Source organism: Rattus norvegicus, chromosome 3 (assembly GCF_021556685.1).
Source record: "Rattus norvegicus strain SHRSP/BbbUtx chromosome 3, alternate assembly SHRSP_T2T, whole genome shotgun sequence".
NCBI classification, from domain to species: domain Eukaryota; kingdom Metazoa; phylum Chordata; class Mammalia; order Rodentia; family Muridae; genus Rattus; species Rattus norvegicus.
Window position 1 is genome coordinate 68,040,528 of NC_141536.1, and position 22,864 is coordinate 68,063,391.

Genomic DNA, 22,864 nt, shown 5'->3' on the forward strand with positions numbered 1-22,864 from the left:
CCCTACACTCTCCAGTTGAGGAGGCTGGGCTGCTCTTCCCTATATAATCCAACCATCTCGGTCTGTCTTAACCCACCAGCTCCCGAATAATAACACAGACTTATATTTATTTATGAGAGCTTAGACCTTACTTTGCTATCTCCCAGGTATCATGTAACTTAACCCATTTATTCCAATCTAAGTTTGCCACGAAGCCTGTTACTTATCATTACTTCCTCTGTCTGTCTGGCAAATCTCTGTCTCTCAATTATTCCTATCTCTGCCCAGAAGTCCCGCCTTTCCTCTCCTGCCTCAGTTATTGGCCATCAGCTCTTTATCAAACCAATCAGAAGGTGATGGAGAGGAGTGTTTACAGAATACTAATCCATAGACATAACAATACCAAAGTCTGGATGGTACTCAGTTCTCCAGAAATCAACATTTGAATAATACAAAGACAACCTTTACACAGTGCCCAAGATCATTACCCCAACCTCCAACCCCTTTGCTCGCCTGCTCCCTTTGTACCTTTGGGCCTCCTGACTGCTGTACCTGGTTACCCTCCCCTCTTCACATGGCACAGTCTGGTCATATCCACACTGGATTCTCACAGACGTCTCTGCCTCTGGCTATGCTGTCCCACAGATCTATAATAAACTTTCTCCTCCACCATACCTAGCAGCAGCCATGTTTGTTTTCCCACTTTATTTCCTTTTGTCACTCACCTACCATGCCCCTCGGTGCTCCATTTTCCCAACTGTTCCCTCAAGGACCTCAAGTGGTACCTCTGTGTGTATTACCCTCAACACAGTCCAGATAGATGCCCTTGTGTCTGAGGCCCACAGCAGACTGTCCTTTAGAGGTCCTCTGTTTATAGTTTAATATATCTGCATATGTATCTACTGCCTGTGTAATTTTTAAATGGAACAAGACATGGAGAAGGTCCCTTAGTGAGGAGGTAAAGGGCGAGTGTCTTCCTGATTCTGCTGCTGTAGTAATCTGAGTAGTACAGTTCTAACGGTAGGTAACATTTGTGACGTGTTGAAGGCACACCAGTTACCATGGGTATCTTACATTTAAGGGCTTATGAAGTCATCACAACTGGACTAGAGATAGAGCTCAATCAGTCATGTGCCACTGGGTCCAGTCTGTTGCACCATAGCAACCCCCCTACGATACCATACTTCTGTAACCCCATCACTTGGGACGTGAAAGCAAGGCAACCAGGAGTTCAAGGTCACCCTCAGCTACACCATGCCTTTGAGGTTACCCTTGGCTACGTGAGCCCCTGTCTCAAAAACAAAGAGTTTATAAAAAGTCTTCTACTGTGGATGCTACTAATACTGGACTTTTAATGGGTTTTTATACACATATCATGCCATAACATTTGACAACATCAGTAGTTAATTATTATCCTCATTTTGCAGGTGAGAAAACCAAGGTTCAAGATAGCCAGTAAGTGACAATGCTGGTGTTGGTGTTTGACCTCTAGAAGGATGATGGTGACAGCTAAGTTCCTTAGCACACACACGTAGAGTGTGCAGAATGCATACAGGTGCTATCTGACTTTTAGAAGCCTGTGACACGTTACGGTACTCAATTGAGAAAGGTTAAGTAAAATCCTCTATGTCACTGGGGTAGTAAATCATGAAAATGCCTAGGTTCTTTTATCCCCACCCCCACAGGAAAGACTAAGTGAACTAAAGTGACGAGAGTTGCTCATCTGAATGTCCCAATGGCATTTCTAGGTGTTATTCACACCTAGCTAACTGAGTCCTCTGAGTCACTGGTGTTAGCTGTCAGTCTGAAGGCTCTAGGGGCCCAGATGAAACATCATTTCTGGTCATGTCTGGAATACAGCTGATTAATGCTGTGGGCTCTAAAGGTAGACCAGCATCGTCAATGTGGCTGGTATCTCATCAGTGAGGAACTGAAGGTGCTGGTAGGAGGAAATGGACCCTCTACTTCCTGCCTGCCTGCTTGAGCAGGGATTTACCAGACTTGGACTATGTTTTGAGAGATGCTTCTGTTTGTGGGGCTTCTCAGACCCCAGACTCAATCTTGTGAGCCAGTTTCATACAGTAGTTTTCTCTCTTTCTCCACCCCTCCCTCTCTGCCTCCCTCCCTCCCTCCCTCCCTCCCTCTCTGCCTCCCTCCTTCTCTGCCTACCTCTCTCTCTCTCTTCTCCTATCTCCATCTCTCCTGTACTATATTTTGGAACCCAGGTTATTCATAGGCAGCGGATCAACTGCCTTTGCTGTCTCTCTGGATGCTTCTTGCTCTCCTCCCTCCCTTCACAAGTGTATGCCTCCTGGTGCTGTTCTACTTTCCTGGCTCTGCTCCTTGCTTAGAAGCTTCCTGACCCCTATCCTAGTTAAACTTGTCTAAATAGCAGCCATATTAAAGACTATCTCTCCTATTTTTTTCTGAAACCTCCATATGCCAATAATTCCCTGCCCTTTGAATTTTCCCTAATGTTTTGTTTCATTTCTCTTACTTTAATTATTCACCATTCGTTATCATTATTAATCAGATTTCGTTCTTTTATTAATTAACTCTTTGTTAGGAGGGTCGCAAACATGCCATGGTATGTGTGCGGTGGTCAGGGGGCTACAACCTGCGGCAGCTGATTCTTTCTTTCCACTATGTGGGATCCAAGGATTAAACTCAGGTGTTCAGGCCTGGGGACAAGTACCTTATCCAATGGGCTATCTTGCCAGATCAAAACTGATTATTTTTAGCTGGATTTCAACCTTCTCTTCAAGCAAAAGAAGGCATATGAGTGACTAATTTTATATCATTTGCAGCAATCTGTTACAACAGACAACACAAAACAGGTCTGGAAAGCATGGAAACTCCAGAAAGAATGCTTCTCCTTTTATGTCAGAATTGAGGGGAAAATGTAGCAAATTCAGATTTTTTAAATTTAATTTTGTTTTTTTATTTATTCAATTTACATCCTGCCTACTGCACCCTCACAGGAATGTCAGCTTTACTCCTGAGAGAGAGAGGGGGGGGAGAGAGAGAGAGAGAGAGAGAGAGAGAGAGAGAGACAGAGAGACAGAGAGACAGAGAGACAGAGAGAGAGAGAGAGAACCAGATTGGAAATATGACCAAACTGCATTATCTTTTCCCTCTGAAGTAGATTTATTACCCACCTCTCACAGATGAGCTAGACATGCTGAAGTCTTTCTCAGAGGCCATACCTGTAATCCCAGCGGTTGGGAGGGAGAGGCAAGCTGATCATCGTCACCATGAGGCCCCCCCTGGTCTACATAGTGAGTTCCAGGGCAGCCAGGGCTATGGAGAGAAACCCTACCTTTAAAAAAGAAAAAAGAAAGAAAGAAAAAGGAGAGAAAGGAAGGGTGGAAGGAAGAATGTGGTGAGGCCTCCTGGGCAGACTCAGGGTCGTCTTAGCTCCTTACGTCCTCCTTCTCAGCCTTCCCTCCTGGCCCATCTCCATGACTTTGTGTCAGCCTCCTATCTGCTGAACACTTTCTCTCCGAGACCTTCAGTGGCCACAGTGGACTGAGATGCTGATAGGCAACTTCCTCTGACCTTCCTATCCTTCGTTTCAGACTCTACAGATTTACTTTTAGTCCTGCTTCAGCCTGCTACAGGATCCCTTCTTCCCACCCCACCTCAATTTTCCGGAGATGCCCGATCTCGTTGCAGACTCTTGCAGGGTCGTAGGGTCCCCTAGCTCTTTCCCTCCACTCTTCTCAGCCTTCCTTTTTAAGCCAATTCCATTCGTTGTGGCCACCACGGACATACCTCATCTCTCTTATGAATACAAATACAAATTTTTCTTTCTTTTTAAAAAGATTTTATTTTTTTATGTATGAATGCTTTGTCTGCATGTACACCTGCATGCCAGAAGAGGGCATCAGATCCCAGTATAGATGGTTGTGAGCTACAGTGTTGCTGGAAATTGAACTCAACCCCAGGCCAAGTTTTGTTAGTTCCCATAAGCCCCCTTCCCACCTATCTCTACACACACACACACACACACACACACACACACACACACACACACACACCCATCTAACCACAGGATCAAAATTTGGGCTACATGCCTCATCTTTAAATGGATACTTGTCAACATCTAAATTGATAAAGTTACCTGTTAGTTACAATTGAAAGGTGGAAAATCTACTGTTCTGGAGTTGACTGTGTTCAAAAGAAAAATAGTACAAGCCTATCTAATCAAACACCTGAAAATGTGTTTCCTTTATACATATAGGGGAAACACTCATAAACCTAAAATAATAAAACGTAAAATAAAGTAAAACTAACTCTGGCAATTGTTCTAATCTTCCGACTCCTCCTTATTCTCTGGCTTCAACTGCCTCTGTGGACCTGCACTGAGCTGCATGAACTCACAAATCAAGTCAGTTCCACTGCACTAAACTCACTACACTGGCTCCCAACTCACTCAACTGACCGAACAGAACTGACTGAACAAACTGAACTGACTTCCAATTCCCCTCCCTTCCTGCACTGCTCTTAAATAGCCTCCCTTCCTTGTCTGTTCTCGTGAGAATTGAATGTATTCTATCTCTGACTCATTCTGTCAAATCTCTCTCTGATTCATCACTTTGTCTGCTCCTCAATTAGATGTCACTTTGAAACATGGCTACTTCCTTCTACCAACTAAGCCTACATACATTGTTTGGGATCAGAGGTGAGTACTGAGGGCATGTCTGTATTCCAGCCGGAGTAGCCCTGTTGCTGGATTAAAATTCCTCTACAGTGCTCCACAGAGGGATTTTACCTTTCTTCCAGTCAGCCTAGCATTGTTCAGAACATGATACCAATGAGCCTGAGTCACAATGACTTCAAACTTGCCGAGAATAACTCCTGTTTTCAAGTCAGCCGACCCTCAAATGCTTCTGACTGTGTCAAATATCAGTGGAAACAGGGTCCTTAAGTGACTGAATCATTGGAAAGATCATTTATTACTACTGGAATCAGTGTAACAGGAAGATAGGACAAAAAATATGTAACAATGACCATTGGAGCTCATCCAGAATTAGAGGCCAAATGACCGGGACACACAGAACCGCTCAGATGGCTCATCCTGAATTATGGGACAGCCACTAGTCACACTTTTAATGAATACTAGACTAGGATGGTGTTTTATCAAGATTCCTATTGTGTATTATAAACAACAACAATAACAACAGCAGCATGTTAATTCTGCCTCAAACGTGATTGAAAATTGTAGTAAACTTGCCGAACATCTATTTACTATATTTTGGAAAGCAGACACAGTTTTGGTGTGGTGATTCCCTCTTTCCCCACTGTTAGTCCATGTGGCGCCTAAGCAGTTAATTACTCAGAACCTTTGGAGAAGGTCACATAAGCCACACTTAGAGAAAGAGAACACCATTTTACACAGCCCGTCGTTAGCTCATAAACAAGCTGGTCTTGCTAACAACAATCTCAGATTTTGTTGGAGTCAACAGGGTGGCAGGCAGCGTCTGTCTTGCTGAACTCTGTGCGAGCACTCTTGATAGCAAGAAGAGCCTATCACATTGCACACAGAACCTGACATAGAGATTAGCTTGAGCCAAGAAACGGATGCTAATAGCTGAGCACACCTAGATGTTTTAATTACATAAACCAGTGGAATTACCCTTCATACACTTGTTCTTGTTTGAAAATTTTATTGTTTGATTTCTGTTTTCTTTTTGCCTACACAATTGTGCATGTCTCATACATCATCTTAAGCAAACACTAGCTGATTCAAGAGTTAGGCATGAAGGAAATCCCCTTTCTCTTCAGTCCATTGAGTAAATGCTGTTCTCTTCTCCAGAACCTCATGACTCAGGTGACTGCAGCCAGGTCATTGCTTCTTCTGTAAGGGAATTTCTCAACTCAGACTTGATATGCTACCTGGAAGGGGCCAGAGACAGTGCAGATGTGACTCAAATACTCCACTCTCCATCTCACAGCCCCGCTACTTACTGGCTGTGGGACCTTAAAAGCTGCTCCCTGATTCCAGTTTCCCCCCCGTTTTGGATGACTCCCACTACCATGGCTCTCAACATCTCTGTGGGGTGGTCATCATTAAGGGAGGACCTTGTCTTTCCCCACGGAAACAAAGATGTCATTTCCTGTTCATTCTCTGCTCTTATATCATGATGTACAGAGACTTCTGCCTCCCAGAAAAATGCAAGCAGTTCTGTAGCCATGGACACTAGCAGGATGCCCTCTAACCCTGTTCAGTTCTCATGTCTTCAGGCTTAGAACTCTGACCCATATTAGATACCATTTGCAAGCTTCCAGGTGGTTTTACCGGCACATCTGAATAGTTGGCTCTTAATCTGCGTTCTCACTTCCCCTTTCACACAGTTTAATTACTAAGTGGCTCACAGACCTCAGGGAAACATATGTCCTAGTTCACTATAGGAATATATGAAGGATGAGGATGACGAGATAGGTAAGACATCTGGAGTGAAGCCTGTAGGAGAGGATGCAATGTTTCTATGCCTTCTAGAGGCCTCCATTTGTTCATGTTTCTGGAAGCCTTTTGAGGCCTTTTTGGGAATTTGATTTAAATCACTGGCCATTGGAATTGACTTTAGGAATCCCTAGGGACTCTGTGTGTGTGTGTGTGTGTGTGTGTGTGTGTGTGTGTGTGTGTGTGTGTGTAAGTATGCATGGTGTTATGGTGTTTGGGACTAAACCCAGGCCTCAGACACCCTAGGCAGGTGCTATATAACACGTAGCAACATCCATCCCCAACCCCTGACCTTATTTTGAAGCTTACCATGGCTGTTAACAAGAAAGCTCATTAGCACAGGAAAAAAATCAGTTTGTTGATTCAAAGGATTTTAGGAGTTGTATGTCAGAAATGGAGATGAAGTCAAAATGTTTAATTAATTAGTTAGTTAATTAGTTAGTTAGTTAGTTAGTTAGTTAGTTAACTTTGGCTTTCTGAGACAGCATCGCTCTCTATAGTTCTAGCTGTCCTGGAACTCACTGTGTAGATCAGGCTGGCCTCTAATTTACAGAGATCTAACTGCCTCTGACTTCCAAGTGCTGGGATTAAAGGTGTATGATATCATGCCTTGTGCAAAATATATATTCTATAATATCACAGTGGGAAAACAACATTAAGAGAGAGTCCCTGAGGCTGTGAAGATGGTTGAGCAATCACAAGGCTGATGACTCAACGTCAGGCTCCATAAACGTCACGCCCATCCCCTGCCACACCCCCCACAAGTGCATACATTCTCACACACGACACATACATTGATAATAATTAATTAACTAAAATTAATAAAGATAGAGATGTCTGCTAAGGGTTTCAGATTGGCTCCCTAATGCAATTAGTCCTCTCAGCAAGCCTAACACAGGTTTGATAGGTTTGATATTATGCCCACATTACAGATCAGGAAACTCAGGCACAGATCAGTTTAACTTCCCAAATTTAACAGCCAGTAATTGGCAGAGCCACAAAGAGAAAAGGGACTTCCTGGATATTTTTGCTAGTCTTTTTTAATTTCTATACGATGACAAGGAGGGAAAAGAGAGACCAGGATCAGGTACAGACCTGATGATTTGATTATGGCCATAAAGCAGGAGAATTCAGTACATTAGTAGGAAGATCTGACCCAGGTTGGAAAGAACAGAACTCTAGAACAATAGAATATAGTTACAAGGAAACTGATGTTTTCAATGTGTAATTACTCGTGGCAAAATGCTGGGGTCCTGCCCCCAGCAGTCAGGTACTGAGGTGGGGCACAGATGGACGGATCAGAAGCTGATGACCTCTGGCCTTCATTTCTGTCTTGCTATGCAGGGGCCAAAAGCTGATGGATTATAGGAATTAACTCCTGCTGATAGCAGCCAGGGAAAAGAAACTTAGTTACACGGGGTCTTTCTTTACTCTTTGACTTAGGGACCTCTTATTGGCCAGTCTAGAAGCTTGGAGTTTGTTAAATCTTCTTGAGTCAGAGAAAAAAAGAAAAGAAAGGAAGGAAGAGAGGGAGGGATAGAGGAGAGAGAGAAAGTCAAGCACACAGAAAACAGCACACTTGATGAAGCTGAGAGAAGAACTCGCCCCTCTTTATTGTTATTCTTAGTTTGTATACCTTCTCAGACAGTTGATCACAGGTCTGCTTGTCTGTCTGTTTTAAGCACTTTCACATCCATACGTTCATAGTAAGTTTAAGGCAATAGTTTGTGTCACAGATCGATAAGGATTAAGGAGTTACAGCAAAATTGTTTACATGTCTTTAAAGTTTAAAGTAATAATTATTGTCCTAAGTTAGCATGGTTTTGTCAAGAGACGAATCATCTGCTTTGTGTCTTATTATTTTGAAGTCTTATAGAGATAAACTAGGCCATCTTTTATTTTCTGTTCTTACGCCTACAGTAAATTGCCAGTTCCCAGTTTATGACCTTTAGTTACCAGATAACGGCCACATTCCTGACCTAGAAAGAACACTTCCCTTCTTTTACAATTGTAAATTTGTTTCAAGCCTGCTTTCTTTTCCTAGTACATTTAGCCAGTGACACACAAAGGTTTACAGAGCTTATAGACCTCTCTTTACAGTCTTTATTCTATAAGAGGCTTGAGGTCAGATGTATCAATTTAGGAAGTCTATAAAAATCATTATCGGGAATTATGTAATCATCAGTTCTTCTACAGCATTAGTAGATGGACGTATATCTTCATATTGATTCTTCAGGAGATCTGCCCAATAGAGTGGACTGATGCCCAGGCATCATTGGGCTATGTAACAGTGGCAGGAAAGCCATATCAGCAGCCAGAGGCAATCCTAGGATGAAGTCTCTGAGGAACCTGCATCTCAGAGTTCACTCACCACACCCACGAAGACTCACCTGCTTGTCATAGCCTTTCCTAGATGGCTTCTGACAGCAAAGACTATGCTGGAAAGCCCTAATAATGCCGGGACCAACGTGTCTTCTTACAGACAGGATTAGACGAGAAACTCTGCCTTGTTTCCTTCCACTTACTTCTCTTTTCTGTGTGTCCTCTACAGGTTCGTGAATTTAGCAAACACCAGTGATGTGCTTCTTTTGTCCCAAGCACTGCCGTAGGCATGAGAATATTATCATTGGAAAGATAATCAGTGTGCCTGACGTCAAGAGCTTACCTAAAAATTTCCACCTAAACATGGCACATAAAAGGGTTAATCTTAATACAATAAAAGTTCTGAAAGGTTGGATCCAGGATGGAGGTAGAGAAGAGATAAGGGGTGCTGCTTAACAACTACAGGTAGAATCAACAACGACTCACTTAGATCTTTTCCTAGCTGACTATCCAGAGTAGGGATTGATACACTGTAGAGGAGAGTTCTTGTAGCATTTAGTTAGTTCATTAGCCTCATCACCTCATAGGAACACAACGGTGCAAAACTTTTGTGTGACACCAATCCTAGGGAGACATGAGCAAACATCTACTCAGCTCAGGCAAGGAACCAACAACAGAGCAAAGTAAGGATTCAACCCAAGTCATTGGCAAGCCAATGGGTTTCACTGGGTTTAAGAGTATGGGTGAAGGACTGCTTACAGGAGGGCGAAGGACTCTCAAGAGCTCAAGGCAAGCCTAGTGGCTCATTTCTGAGAGCTCTAGAACCTCCCCAGTAACACAGTTCCTCCAAAAAAGTCACAGCTCTTAATTGTGTCAGCCCTGTGAGTCTATGGGGGCATTCCTATTCAAACCACCACATTCCACTCCCTGCCCCGCCCCCATAGACTTGAAGCTAAACCACAATGCCAAAATGCATTTAACCTGACTTTAAAAGTCCTCAAATGCAATGTGAATGCCTCATTCCGTTTAAAAACTTCAAAAGTCTACAACTTGTTTAAAAGTCCAAAGTTCGAAGTCTTCTCTGAGACTCGTAGAATCTCTTAACTGTGATCCCCTATAAAATAAAATGACAAAGCAGATCACAGACTTCCATCATATAACGGCAAAAGGTTGCAGGATATCTGGTCACTCTGTCAACCCCCAAGATTGTGTTATTTACTGGAAAAACCTGTTTCCGGTTGTGGTGTGGCTCAGCCCTAACATATACCTTTAATACACAAGCTTTCTGTTTGTTTATTGTAAACAGGCTCAAATAAAGTCAACCACGGGTCAAGAGGCAGAGCAAGCAACCAGTTGACAGGGAGCGAGCATAGGAGAAAATGATAGAGAGAAAGAGGAAGTCAGGAGGATGACAGATAGAGAGGCACACAGGAAGGAAAAGGGAGGGACATTTAGTTTAAGGGTTTTTGAGATAATGCTGACTGTGGAAGGTCAGCTGGGTGCTTTCTCTGTCTCTCTCTGAGCTAGCAGACTTTTACCTCCGCATCTGGCTCCCGTCTTCATTGGTAAAATTGAATGATTGAGATTTTGTTTAAAATAAAAGCAAAGGATATATATTACAATTCCAAAAGGGAAGAAATGGAGCATAATTGGGAGATATTGGACCAAAGCAAGACCAAAATACAGCTGGGCAAACTCCAAACTCTACATGTCTGATGACAAAATGCACTTCAGATCCCCAACTCTTTTCAGCTTTGTTGACTGCAATACACTTCTTTCTCTTGGGCTGATTTCACTCCCCTCTTAGCAGCTCTCCTCACCAGGTACCCATGTCTCTGGCATCTCCAACATTGTGGGGTCTCCAAGGCAATCCAGGCTTCACACAATGGCCCCTCCAGACCTCCATGCGGGGAGCCCTCTGATACGTGAGTGGCCTCTAAGCTTTCCTTAGTTGCAGAGGGAGATTCCATAACCCCTTTCTTCTCTCCTTAACTCTAAAACCAGAACCATGTGGCAGAAGCTGCTTGCTGGGGCTGGAACATGGTTGCCTTATTCAATTATATCCTCACCAGCATTTTGGTTTCCTTCACTGCCTAAGCTTGGCGACCCCAAAACTGGATCTACAGACCAGGCTGGCCTCAAACTCAGAAATTTGCCTGCCTTTACCTCCTGAGTTCTGGGATTAGAGGCATGTACCACCACACAAAGCTCTAAACGTTTCTTTAATTTCTTTTCACAAACTGGGAGCTTAGCTAGGTGGATTTTGTCCTGAGGTCACCACTCCTTTCATTTCTTTTATCATTAAAGTTTTCTTTAATCTGTTTACCTCTTTGAATACAGGACTTAGCTCCATTCTCCTTCCTGGTGCCCCTTTACGTTCTGTATTTTGCCTTGCTCAGCTTGCTTCTTTTCATTGTAGATCTGCATAAGAGTGAGAGCATACATAGCCATATGGCATCGTCAATATACCAGGTTGTTTTGAAAAGTTCTCTGCTAAAGCCATTGAGCCATATTTTTTCAATTTAGCCTCAGGTAGGTTTTTTGTTTGTTTGCTTTTTGTTTTGTTTTGTTTTTTTTGGTTTTTTTTTTTTTTGTTTTGTTTTGTTTTGGGGGGGGGGGAGGGCAAGGGCAGGCAGGTTACGGAAAGCAGCCACACTCTGTGCTAAAATGTCACAAGAATGGTCTCTAGGCCACACACATTATAATGTTCTCCTCTGACCCCTACAGTTTAAATCACCCTCAGTACCATTGTCCTCCATGTTCCTACAAGTATGACTCATTACATTCTGCTTAAAACTTTCCACTGCTTTTCTAATCCAAAGCCCTAAAGTCCACACAGAAGCATGATCAAGTCTATCAGAGCAACACCCCAGTCCCTGGTATCATTCTGTCAAACCACCACCAGTATTAGAGACAGACTGCATCACACCAGGCTGTGGTATGCACATTGGGGACCAGCTGTGGTTTCTTGTACTCTGTTTCCTCCCTCAGAGTACACAGGTGCCACTGCATACCAGGCTGGCCTTCTCTGAGGAGTTTAGTGTTACTTAGATGATACTCAACGAAACAGCGCTCTTAGACGGTTTCCATTGAAATCCCTTATGGGCATACACTTTATTTGTGGCTGTGTATGAACTTTGGAGACTGGGAAGGAGTGAGGTGAATGTAAAATCATTGGTTGGAGCCTAACATACTATGACTGGAGAGGAATCTCAGGGACTCCGTGGGAGAGTTCTTACTGGGAAAGAGGAAGGTGGACTTGTAGGTCTGCCAAGGACTATGTGACCTTCCTCAGGCAGAGGGTGTGGGGGCCAGGCTCCCCAAATAAGGTCAGAGAAAGGGAAGACCTGCTGGAAAAAAGAGTCCTCCATTTTTTTGCTGTGCCCAGAGATGCTATCTGGACATGGTAGACTGTGGCCTTAAGTAGCAGGGTTTCCCAGCACCAGGTGATTGACTGTCTTTTGACTAGAGTCAAATCTTCCACGGCAGTAATGATCTTCTGAGGGTGACGAGGTCCCATCTGGCTAACCCTGAGACCATGACCAATCAGACCACAGTTTGACCAAGACAGGTTAGATTAACCTTGCATTTTTGTGTGTCCTCCCATTTCTCACCCTCCTCTACAACATAAGAATTATGTCAGTAGCAGCAAACGCAGAGGTGAGAAAACTAGTCTTCTGTTTTGCTGGTATAGCTATGCTGATTAAAGTTCATTTACAACACGATTCCTTCTTAGTTTCTAGGGTAAATGGTTGGACATAGTTTGCTAGTGTACTACCCACTCCATACACACATACACACATGGGGAAAGAGACAGAGAGAGAGAGAGAGAGAGAGAGAGAGAGAGACAGAGAGAGAGAGAGACAGAGAGAGACAGAGAGAGACAAAGAGAGACAGAGAGAGACAGAGAGAGACAGAGACAGAGAGATACAGGAGAGATACAGAGACAGAGAGACAGAGAGAGAAACAGAGAGACAGTGAGAGAGAGACAGAGAGAGTGTGTCTGAGGTCTGAGACTCCAGCAATAGTCTGGCCCCATCACATGTTCCCACTGTAACAGATTGCCTCATCACAACTCCAAAGCAAGGCGACCAGTTCATCAAGGGCTGAAACCTCCAGAACCAGCCTGTTCCCAACATAAACTGATGCAGTGACAGAAAGCTAACTGATATGACAGAGAAATGTATACTGGTGGGTAATAACCTGCTAGGACTCACTGGTTTGTTAGAAGAAAGCCATGAAACCCCAAAAGTGCTGTGGCACTGGTGTAAAATTAATTATCCAATCTAGTGAGTTACAGAAAACTCAGCATATTGTTTATCTAATGAAATATCAATATCCTGATCAGAGATTTAATCCAAAAAGACACTGGCAATCTAGTGATATCACCTAGACAATGTAGGCTGGTGTTTATTATACAAGTGACTATGTACTTGAGCACATATGTAAGCATTTAAACTCATGTCTCATTTAATCCTGATCCAAGCTGTAGGTGGCCATGATGGCATTGTCCCTATTTTAAATATACAGCCACACACATTTCAAGAGGCAAGAAAATTACTCTGGGGCATGTTAGACTAAATAGAGAATTCTTCCCATCCATATATCTAGCTATTAGCTAGCAAGATAATATGAATTATATCTTAAATACCAAGATGAACTTGGCAAAAAGGAATGGGAAATTGCTAAGCATTAAGATGAAACAGACCTCTGTGAGTTCAAGGCCAACCTGGTCTAAGTCAGCAAGGACTACAAAGAAAGAAACCCTGTCTTGAAAAACCAAAAAGAAGAGGAAGAAGAGGAGGAGGAAGAAGCGGAGGAGGAGGAGGAGGAGGAGGAGGAGGAGGAGGAGGAGGAGGAGGAGGAGGAGGAGAAAACTATAATATAATTTGGGGCCAAGTTTTAGTTGATGACAGTATGAAACTGAAATAGAGTTGTTAAAATCTAGGGATTTGAACTCTAAGGCTCCTCAGAAGGCTAGGGATGCAGCCAAGGCAGCATCTCGGAGCAACAGTGGCTACCTGGCAGCAGCAGCAGTGGCGGAGGTGGTACTTCCCCCTGATTGTCCCCTTTCCCCTTTGCTTGAACCCTCCCACCAAGCCAGAGTTTTCTGCAGATAGCCTCCAGTACACAGACCTGCAGAAAAAGATGACTGCTACTCTTTAGAGGAATGGAGACAGTTGCAGCCCCTCCCTCCTGGAGTTGCCCACCCAGAGGCAGGCTATCCCAACAGAACACCAGGCAAGATCTCTGCTGCAGGTAAAAGGAAAATGAAAATGTCTGCCTCTGGGCTCCCAGTGGAATATCTCTGTCTAGATAATTACACTTAGGCATAGTCATAGAACATTTAGAATAGGAACCAATGAAAGAACACTGCAAAGTCCCTCCAGCCAAGTCAGTTTTGGTTAAGACACACAGGAAATAAGTTGTCGTGAGTGAGGGCCAGCAGATATTCAGAGGTCATTATAATCTCGCAGAACTCAAGAACACAGGAGAGTATGATACAGACTACAAAGTTTGTGCTTTGAAAACAAGTAAACACAGAGAAAGAAGGGAAACAAACAGAAGATACAAATTTTGATAGAAAGGGGTACACATAGATGTGAAAAGGGGCTAGACAAGTAAAAGAATGCAGTCACTAAGAAGTTATGGCATCTGCTAGAGGCCCCTTATCTATAACAGAACCAGAGCATACTAATAAAAATCACTAAATATTAACCACTAAAAATTAATAAAAATAAAAATCATGTTGAGGTAAAGCAAACACTAAACCCCAAACTCTTGCCTTCCTGTGGGAAATGAGCAAAGAAAAAAATCTGTTTAACATTGTGAAGCAGACCTGTCCATGATGGCAATAGTGAGTGACAGAGTAATATATTTCCCATGTGTGTGTCTGATCTATGTGCCCTCAGCTGTGGAAGACTGTTTGGATCAGTTGGGAGACTAATTGGAATTATGGGTTACAGATGAGCTGGTGACGGATGCTGGCAATGTTCAAGAAGGTGAGAGTTGAGGGGCATTTAATAGTTTAAAGATTTGTTAAGTGTTGACTGCATGCGTGTCTCTCTCTCTCTCTCTCTCTCTCTCTCTCTCTCTCTCTCTCTCTCTCTCTGTGTGTGTGTGTGTGTGTGTGTGTGTGTGTGTGTGTGTGTGTGTGTGTGTGTGCAGTTCCCAAAGAAGCCTAAAGAGGGCTTGGGACCTTTGGAACTGGAGTTACAGACAGTTGCGAGCTGCTATTGTGCACGGTACATTGTGCACGGTCCTCTGCCGCCTTCTTAACCACGGAGACATTTCCAGGTCCAGCATTTAAGATTTTAAAACGCTTGATGTTTCCTCTAGTTAGCTCTCTTCTCCTTAGTTGTTTTTCCATCCCTAACAGTCAACCTATAGATTTTTATTCTAACTTGAACAAGAGAGACACAGAGTTTGATCAGTTGGCCGTTGAGTCCCAGAGCACTGTTGCCTTCAGCCACACCTAGATCACAGAGTTGGGTTGTAAAATATTTTTATTTTATGTTTGTGAGTGCTTTCCTTGATGCACATTTGTTCACTGTTGTGTTTTATAAAAATATGAGGAGAGAAGGAATATGTTTGGTGGATGTGCAGTCAGTGCAGTCAGCTGTGGGGGAAAGGGGTGCCTCCTCCGCTGCTGAGGCATCCTTTTCCCTGAAAGACCAGCCACACTGGGGGAGGGGAGTTGAGGGAGGAGAGAGAGAGAGAGAGAGAGAGAGAGAGAGAGAGAGAGAGAGTAGAGGCTGAGCATGAGCACATGGCAAGAGGGGGTAGGGGAATGGGGAGAGAGGGGGAGCAGGAGCAAGAGAGCAAGAGAGAGAGGAGGGGGCAAGTAGCCCCTTTTAGTGTGAGTCAGGCCCACCTGCCAGTTGCCAGGTAACTGTGGGGCAGAGCCTAGACAAAATGCCAACATTCACAAGTGTGCCTGGGACCCGCAGAAGCCAGAAGAGTTTGTTGGAACTCCTGGAACTGAAGTTTATTGGAGGTCATGAGACTTGATATGGGTGCTGAGAAGCAAACCCAGGTCCTCTGTAAGAGTAGTGAGTACTCTCAACCCCCGAGCCACCTCTCCAGTTCCTGTCATAAGCTTTTCTTAAGAGGCTTGTTACATTAAACACTGTGAGTGTATAGTGCATGTGGACATTAAAGAGTTCCTGTGTATTGGTAGTGTGTGGTAGCTTACAGATGCCACAGTCCCTAAGGGATCTATAAAGAGTTATGACAAGTATGTTGCTTTACCTGTCTTGCATTGCTCCACACCTACTAGTTTTCCCCTCACAGAAGGCCAGGGCAGTTATCCTCTCAAACTGTGCACTCCACACTATGTTCCATTAGACCTCACAGATAAAATACTCAAAACATTAGTGGACACCTGAAGGAATAAGATATGGACGTCTTGTGGTTGATGCCCCGTGGTTACATGTGACCCGTGAAACTGGCTTACAGCACAGATTGTGTCCTCTCTCCTCCAGATGTTCCAGAACTTTCATGAACACATTTAAAAGTGGGGTCACATTAGGGGTTTGAATAGCTTTGCTTGGCTAATGCCTTTTTACATTTGGAATGCACCGAATAATTTGATTTCTTTTTGCCTGGCTTCCAGAACCTGGAAAATGTAAGGACACTAACTAAAACGGGAGCTTCTGAGTACTCCAGGCAGTGGTGTGAGGGACTCATGCCTCTCAGCAGCTGTGAAAAGGGCTTTGCAGACAAAGTCACTCAACAAGAAAGGCAGCTGGGCCAGTTCAGTGACCAGTAGTAATTAATTGTACTTTGTCTCCAGTGTAAAAATGCAGTAGGATGTACAGTAGTATCCTCTAATTCAAGCTGGTGTCCCAGAATGATGTAAAGAAAGTGAAAGCCTTGCCCTTTGAAAACAAAACAAAACAAAACAACACAACACAAGTTGCAATGGTAACTAACACCAAAGAGCTTCTCCCCCACCTCTCTGTCTCCCGCCCCAGGGCGACCTCCCTGGCCACAGGCCTTGGGACCAGTGAACTCTCTGGAGAGCTGCTTTCCAATAAACCTGTCTTTATATACTTTAATTCTGCTGAAATTGGCTCATTTCGCCATTGGAGAAATACCTTATAAACCAGCAGCAACACCAGTTACCAAGTCTTTTGGAAACGGCCAAAAGGAGTCTGCAAGTATCCACTTCCCCATAGTGCAGGGCCTCCCCATTCAGTGGCTTGAAAAGGTGACTCAGAAAAGGTGACTGACACTGTTGTTCTGAGAGCACTTCACTGTGTGTCCTTCTCTTGGTATGTCCTTTCAGAAAATGTTTGCCCCATGGTATGTGAGGGCAAAACCAGTTTGAGATCTGTTCTTCCTACAAAGTCAGCTAGCTGAAAATGTGAGTGTTTATGAGTGTGCATGTGCCATCTACTTCTAAACAATGGGGATCTGCTCTTCCTTCCGTGAAAGCATGCTCTTAAAATAGCCATCGTGGCAAGCAGCAGGGCAGTCTACAGTGAGGTAGTAAAACAGTGACTATGACTGTTAACCTGTCACCGTTCTGAAGTGCATTAAACATTTACACCTTTAGAGCAATACAAACAAGCCTAATAACAGCCCTATTTTCTTAAGTGAAGCTAAGACTCATCGAAGAGGAATTTGACCAGGGTTCCCTTGGTATACATAATAAAAACAGGATGTGACTGAAACCAAGAGGTCAAATGAGAGGTCAAACAATGGGAGTAGCTTGTCTCCCATGTATCCTAATTGTGCGTAGCTTCTGCCATGCTCTACGCTCTAGAGTCTACTGCCTTTAGATGTTTGCAAGTAATCACCAGACCATAAAGGGTCCTACACTTAAGTATTAGCAGTGGGAAACTCATTGACTGTAGTTTTGTTCAAAAGGAACCAGTAGCTAAAGAGATTTCCTTCTCTCTCTCTCTCTCTCCCTCACTCTCTCTTCCTTCCTTCTTTCTTCCCTCCTTTCTCTCTCTCTCTTTCTTTCTTTCTTTCTTTCTTTCTTTCTTTCTTTCTTTCTTTCTTTCTTTCTTTCTTTCTTTCTTTCTTTAACTTGACCGGCAAGCTTTACATTAAATAACAATGAATCACCCACCCGTAAGAATGGGATTTTGTGCTGGTCTTTCTGATTACTTTAAAAGGTTGAGCACAGATCTGTATTCATTGGTGGTGCGATCTCTACCCACATGTACTAACCTTCATCAAAGAATGGCAGGCTTCAGATATCCAAGCTGCATTCCTGTTGCTGGGATTAAACCACCACCAAAAGCCATTTGAGGAGGAGGTGCTTTTAATTCACTGATTATGTGGGAAGTCAAGACAGGAAGCTGGAGCAGGAAATGAAACAGAGACCAGTGAGAGAGGCTGCTTACTGGCTTGCTTTCTCTGACACGCTCAGCCATTTCTTAGATAACCCAGGACTACCTTCCAAGGGACTGCACCCCCACACTGGGCTGAATCCTTCACATCAGTCCTTTTCTTTTTTCTTTTTTCTTTTTTCTTTTTCTTTTTTTTCCCCCCCCCCGGAGCTGGGGACCGAACCCAGGGCCTTACGCTTGCTAGACAAGCGCTCTACCACTGAGCTAAATCCCCAACCCCCACATCAGTCCTTAAAGAAGAAAACACCCCAGACGTGCCTACAAGCCAGTCGGCTGGAGGCAGTTCCTCATCTGAGGTTCCTGTTCTCAGGTGACTCTAACAATGTGGCAAGTTGACATTTAAATCAACCATCACGACAGGAAAACAACTTTCCGTAACATTATTTCATACTGGTTTCCAAGTTCACTTTGCTCTTTTGGCTACTTATTTACTTACAGATATGCAACCCCTTTCAATAACATTTATGTATCTTTAAAAAAAGGCTCAATAGAACTGATGAACTGATATGTCAATAATCTCATCGGTAGCAAACACCAGACCAACACCTAGAAGAGATAAAAGATTGCATCAGTTTATTCTGGGTTGTTATTTAGCCTGTGATTCTACACTCAATTTCCCTTCAGAGATGTATAGCTTGTCTCTTAGGACACATTAGGACAATAAGATCGTGTGTGTGTGTGTGTGTGTGTATGTGTGTGTGCGCGCTTGTGTGGTGTGTGTGTGTGTGTGGTGTGTGAGTGAGTGTGTGTGTGTGTGGTGTGTGAGTGAGTGTGTGTGTGTGTGGTGTGTGAGTGAGTGTGTGTGTCAGTGTTTGTGTGTGTGAGTGTATGTGAGTGTGTGTGTGAGTGTGTTTGTGTCTGTCTGTCTGTCTATTTGCATCCATTTATTTATTCACCTTTGTTCTGAGGGCTTATGAGTCTTGTCTAGCTTTCTATAAGGGACTTTAGTTCCTGGGAGCAGAGAGTAAATACTTTATTTTGTAAAGTCTGGATTACATAGGAAAAAGCCTCTGGGGTAGAGGAAGTTGCAGGATAGGGACTGAGGGATGCTGGGAGAAACTTGAGGCAAGGTCTACTTCCATATGTTAAGTAAGTACCTCAGTTATGTTAAGTATGCACCTCAGCTGTTTGTCCCTTGTCTGAATCCCAACCCTGATGAGAGAGGGGAAGGTCGAGAAAAAGCACAGGTCACATATTCTAGAATGTCCTCCCTTGCTCAAGAGTAGAGTGCTTATCTGGCATGCTCATGGTCCTGGTCCAACCGCCAAAACTGCCAAAACTAATAAACAAATTTAAAGAATTATTATAAATAAATTATATGATAGGGGGGTTAGGGATTTAGCTCAGCGGTAGAGCGCTTGCCTAGCGAGCACGAGGCCCTGGGTTCGGTCTCCAGCTCCGGGGGGGGGGGGGGGGGGGAAGAAAAAAAAGAAAAAAGAAAAAATTATACGATAGGATTGAGCAGTAAAGAGATGGAGTGCTTAGGAAGGACATGAATGAAAGGGAACATATGCTGGATAAGGCAGACCAAGAAAAATAAATCAGAATAAAAGCAATAAAAGTGAAAAAAAGAAAAAAAAAAGGTCAAGCATAGACAAGCACGGACAAGCATGGACAAGCATGGACAAGCATGGACAAGCACTCCAGTGTAAGGTACAAGACATACAAAGAACATTCCTTAGTTGAAAACTGCACAGAAAAGAAGATGGTGATTTAAGGAAGATTGCATCAAATGGTGACTCCAAGTTGACAATAATTAGGAAGAGAAAGGAGAGGTAAGTGGCCAAGCGCTACCCATCTGTTTTGTGTATGGGTTGTATTGATGGTGACATGTCTTTATGTGAAAAACATCTTAAAGATTTTTCATCGAGACATATTCCTGACTTTAGCCAAACCTCAGAAGGAGAAATTCACCAGAACTTCCTTTTTTTTTGAAGATGAAATACACAGAGGCAGTAGTTATTTGGTTTCCGCTAGACACATTAGGAAAAATAAATTATTTTAGACCCGTGGAAAAGTATTTTCCAACAAGCAGGATGTTACAGACAGAAATTTCCAAACCTGGAACATATTTAGTAGAAATGCACTGTTTCTATCAGCTGCTTGGAAGGCATGCCTGGAGGTGGACTCATGGGAAGGGCTTGCTGGTGAGGTGCTAAAGCCTCCTCGAGATTACACTGAAAAGAAAATTATAAGGGAAGTGGATTGTTGTCCCCCACCCCCACCCCCACCCCCACCCCCACCCCCACCCCACCCCCGAGTAGACTCCCAGGACCTGGGAGGTGGAGGCAGAAAGGTTAGGTCTTAAGTTACATAAATAGTGAGTTCAAGGCCAGCCTAGACTACATGAGACCTTGTCCCAAAAGCAACAACAAACCGTCCAAAAGATACACACAGTGGATGAGTAACGTAATAACCAGTACCGTAATTCCATCTTTTTTTATATAGAAATCCCCTCTCATCCTGTGATGAACATTACCTTGTATAAATGTGACTCAGCTGACAGCCATTCTCAACTTTGGTCAAATTTAGGAATTACAATCGAGACACCTGGCTCTCACGCCAGGTGTTCAAATTTTGTATTTAGATGGAATGTACCCCAGTCATTCAAAATGTCCCCAGGAGATGCTTGTACCCATTAGAACTCGTGAAACCCTAGAAACCTTGCTACTGATGGCCAACTCAGCCTTTTCCAGAGGCACTATGGTTAGCAATTCTGGATGAAGGAGAGAATATGGATTTCCCCCAGCCTCCTGTGCGGTATTGGAAAGACTGAGAAGCTGTCTCAGAGGAATTCTTGTCAGTCGTCAATTTTGTCTTTCTCTGATGTTAGATGGTAATTATGGGGCTAATAAAAGATGAAAGAAGAACTCAGCCTTCGAGGATTCTCTCAAACTCAGGAAAGCAGCCTTTGATCTCTAAGGCACTCTGCCAGGGTCCCAAAGCCGGGGGATGGCACAGGGAAGATCTATCTACCCATGTGAGACTGGTGCATAAAATGTAGGCTGCCTAATAAAAATGAATGTCAGATAAGCAATTCCTTCTTTGTGTGTATATGAAAATGAGTCCCTAATATCATAAAGAATGATCCATTGTAAGAAAACATTCAATATTTATGTGTTTATATGTAATTTGTCTGCACATCCTGCATTTTTCTTCTGCTCAATCTGGTATCTTTTTACATATTCCCAGGAGAGTGTCTAGGTTCTACCAGTGGGAAGTGGGAAAGGAAACCATACATGGCCAAGTGCCTGCCCCAAGCTGTCTAGACTAATTGACAGTGTTGTTTCTCTGCAGCCCAGGTGGCCAAGTCGGACTTCCCCAAGCCAGGGTGGTGACTCATTCGGCTGGAAGATTAATGGGAAATTTACTTGCTGACTCAGGAAGACATGAACCTTGGCAAACTTTTCCTTCCATTTAAATCAGAAGGGGAGAGAGGGAATGGAGGGAGGGGGCTCCCTCCCGCTTCTCAGAGGAGAAGAGGAGAGGGTAATGTGGGGAGGATCTGTGTGAGGGGGGTACTGGAAGGGGACGGGAGGTTGAGATTGGGATGTAAAGTAAAAAAAAATAAATAAATAAGTTAACAAAAGATTTTTCAGAAAAAAAGTGGGGAGAAATCCAAAATAAAGGTTAATTACAGTAAAATATTTTTAATATGCGAGCACAAGAAAGTTAATCACATTTTAGTTTATTAAAAACTTTTTATTATTTATTTATCTGCTTATTTTGAGACAGGGTCTTGCTATGTAGCCCTGGCTGTCTAGGAACTCTCTATGGAGACCAAACTAGCCTTGAACTCACAACAAGATCTTTTTGCCTCTGCCTCCCAAGTGCCAAGTGGTATTCACCACCATGCCCAGCTAATACTTTTTAAAACATTTTGTGGTTTATTCAACCATTGTCACTCAGTATTTTTCTTGAGCATTACTGCTGTATATGCTCCCTCAGGAGATACTTTTTAAGTTTAATTTTGTCTTTTTGGCACTGCAGTCTGTAGAGATGGTGGCAGACCACTGTCTGTGTAGGACAATTACTTTCCCTTTGCAGCTGTGGGCATGGGTGGGTCTCAGCCCATCTCCAGAGATGAGCATTCGCTTTACACTGTGTCTCTGACTTCTCAGGCTGGCTTCCCTCTTTCTCCGTTCTGTCTGTCAACTTTACTTTTTCATTGATTGATTTTTAGTTGCTTTGTTTGTCTCGGTTTTCATAGTTTTAGACGAGGTATCCTATAGCTCAGACTGACTTCGAATTCACAATGCACCAAACATTACCTTAAACTTCTGGTCCTCCACCACTCCTTCCAAAGTTCTGGGATTATAGGTGTGCACCGCCATGCTTGGGTCACTGTCGGGTTTCATTAAGATCTTTTGTTTTGAATGAAGATCACTCATGGACAAGTTAAGGCAGAAATTAAAACTAACTTTTCACTAGCCAGTTCTCTCTGGGTGGGCATGTTTGCAAAGTATACTCAAAGGCAGAGTAGTCAAAGTAGCCACCAAGCCAAAATGAATATAAAGATTTATTAAAGACTAGACACCGTGCACAGAAGCACTGTGGGTGGATTTTCAGAGAGAATTGCCCTCTCTGAGTAGGAATAGGATCCTCGTAGCAGTGAAGAGAATAAATCTCAATGAGAAACTAAAAGACTAGTGCAAGTAAAACTTAAAACACAGGGCAAGAAACTTAAGAAAATACTTGGAAATAGAAAGCCATCCCATGTTCAGGGATTTAA

General features: G+C 43.3%; 1 long non-coding RNA gene across 3 annotated transcripts; it reads right to left on the reverse strand.

The window, feature by feature from the left end:
* Positions 1 to 5,631: 5,631 nt before the first annotated feature.
* Positions 5,632 to 20,309, reverse strand: LOC102548277 (uncharacterized). Of its 3 annotated transcripts, XR_015684461.1 has the most exons (6): positions 20,194 to 20,309; positions 18,569 to 18,678; positions 17,951 to 18,081; positions 11,094 to 11,188; positions 9,254 to 9,391; positions 5,632 to 5,877 (listed from the first exon to the last, which is right to left on the reverse strand). It is a non-coding gene; the product is annotated as an uncharacterized LOC102548277 (long non-coding RNA). The 3 variants fall into 3 exon arrangements; XR_015684460.1 differs by lacking the exon at positions 18,569 to 18,678; XR_015684462.1 differs by lacking the exon at positions 9,254 to 9,391.
* Positions 20,310 to 22,864: the final 2,555 nt, after the last annotated feature.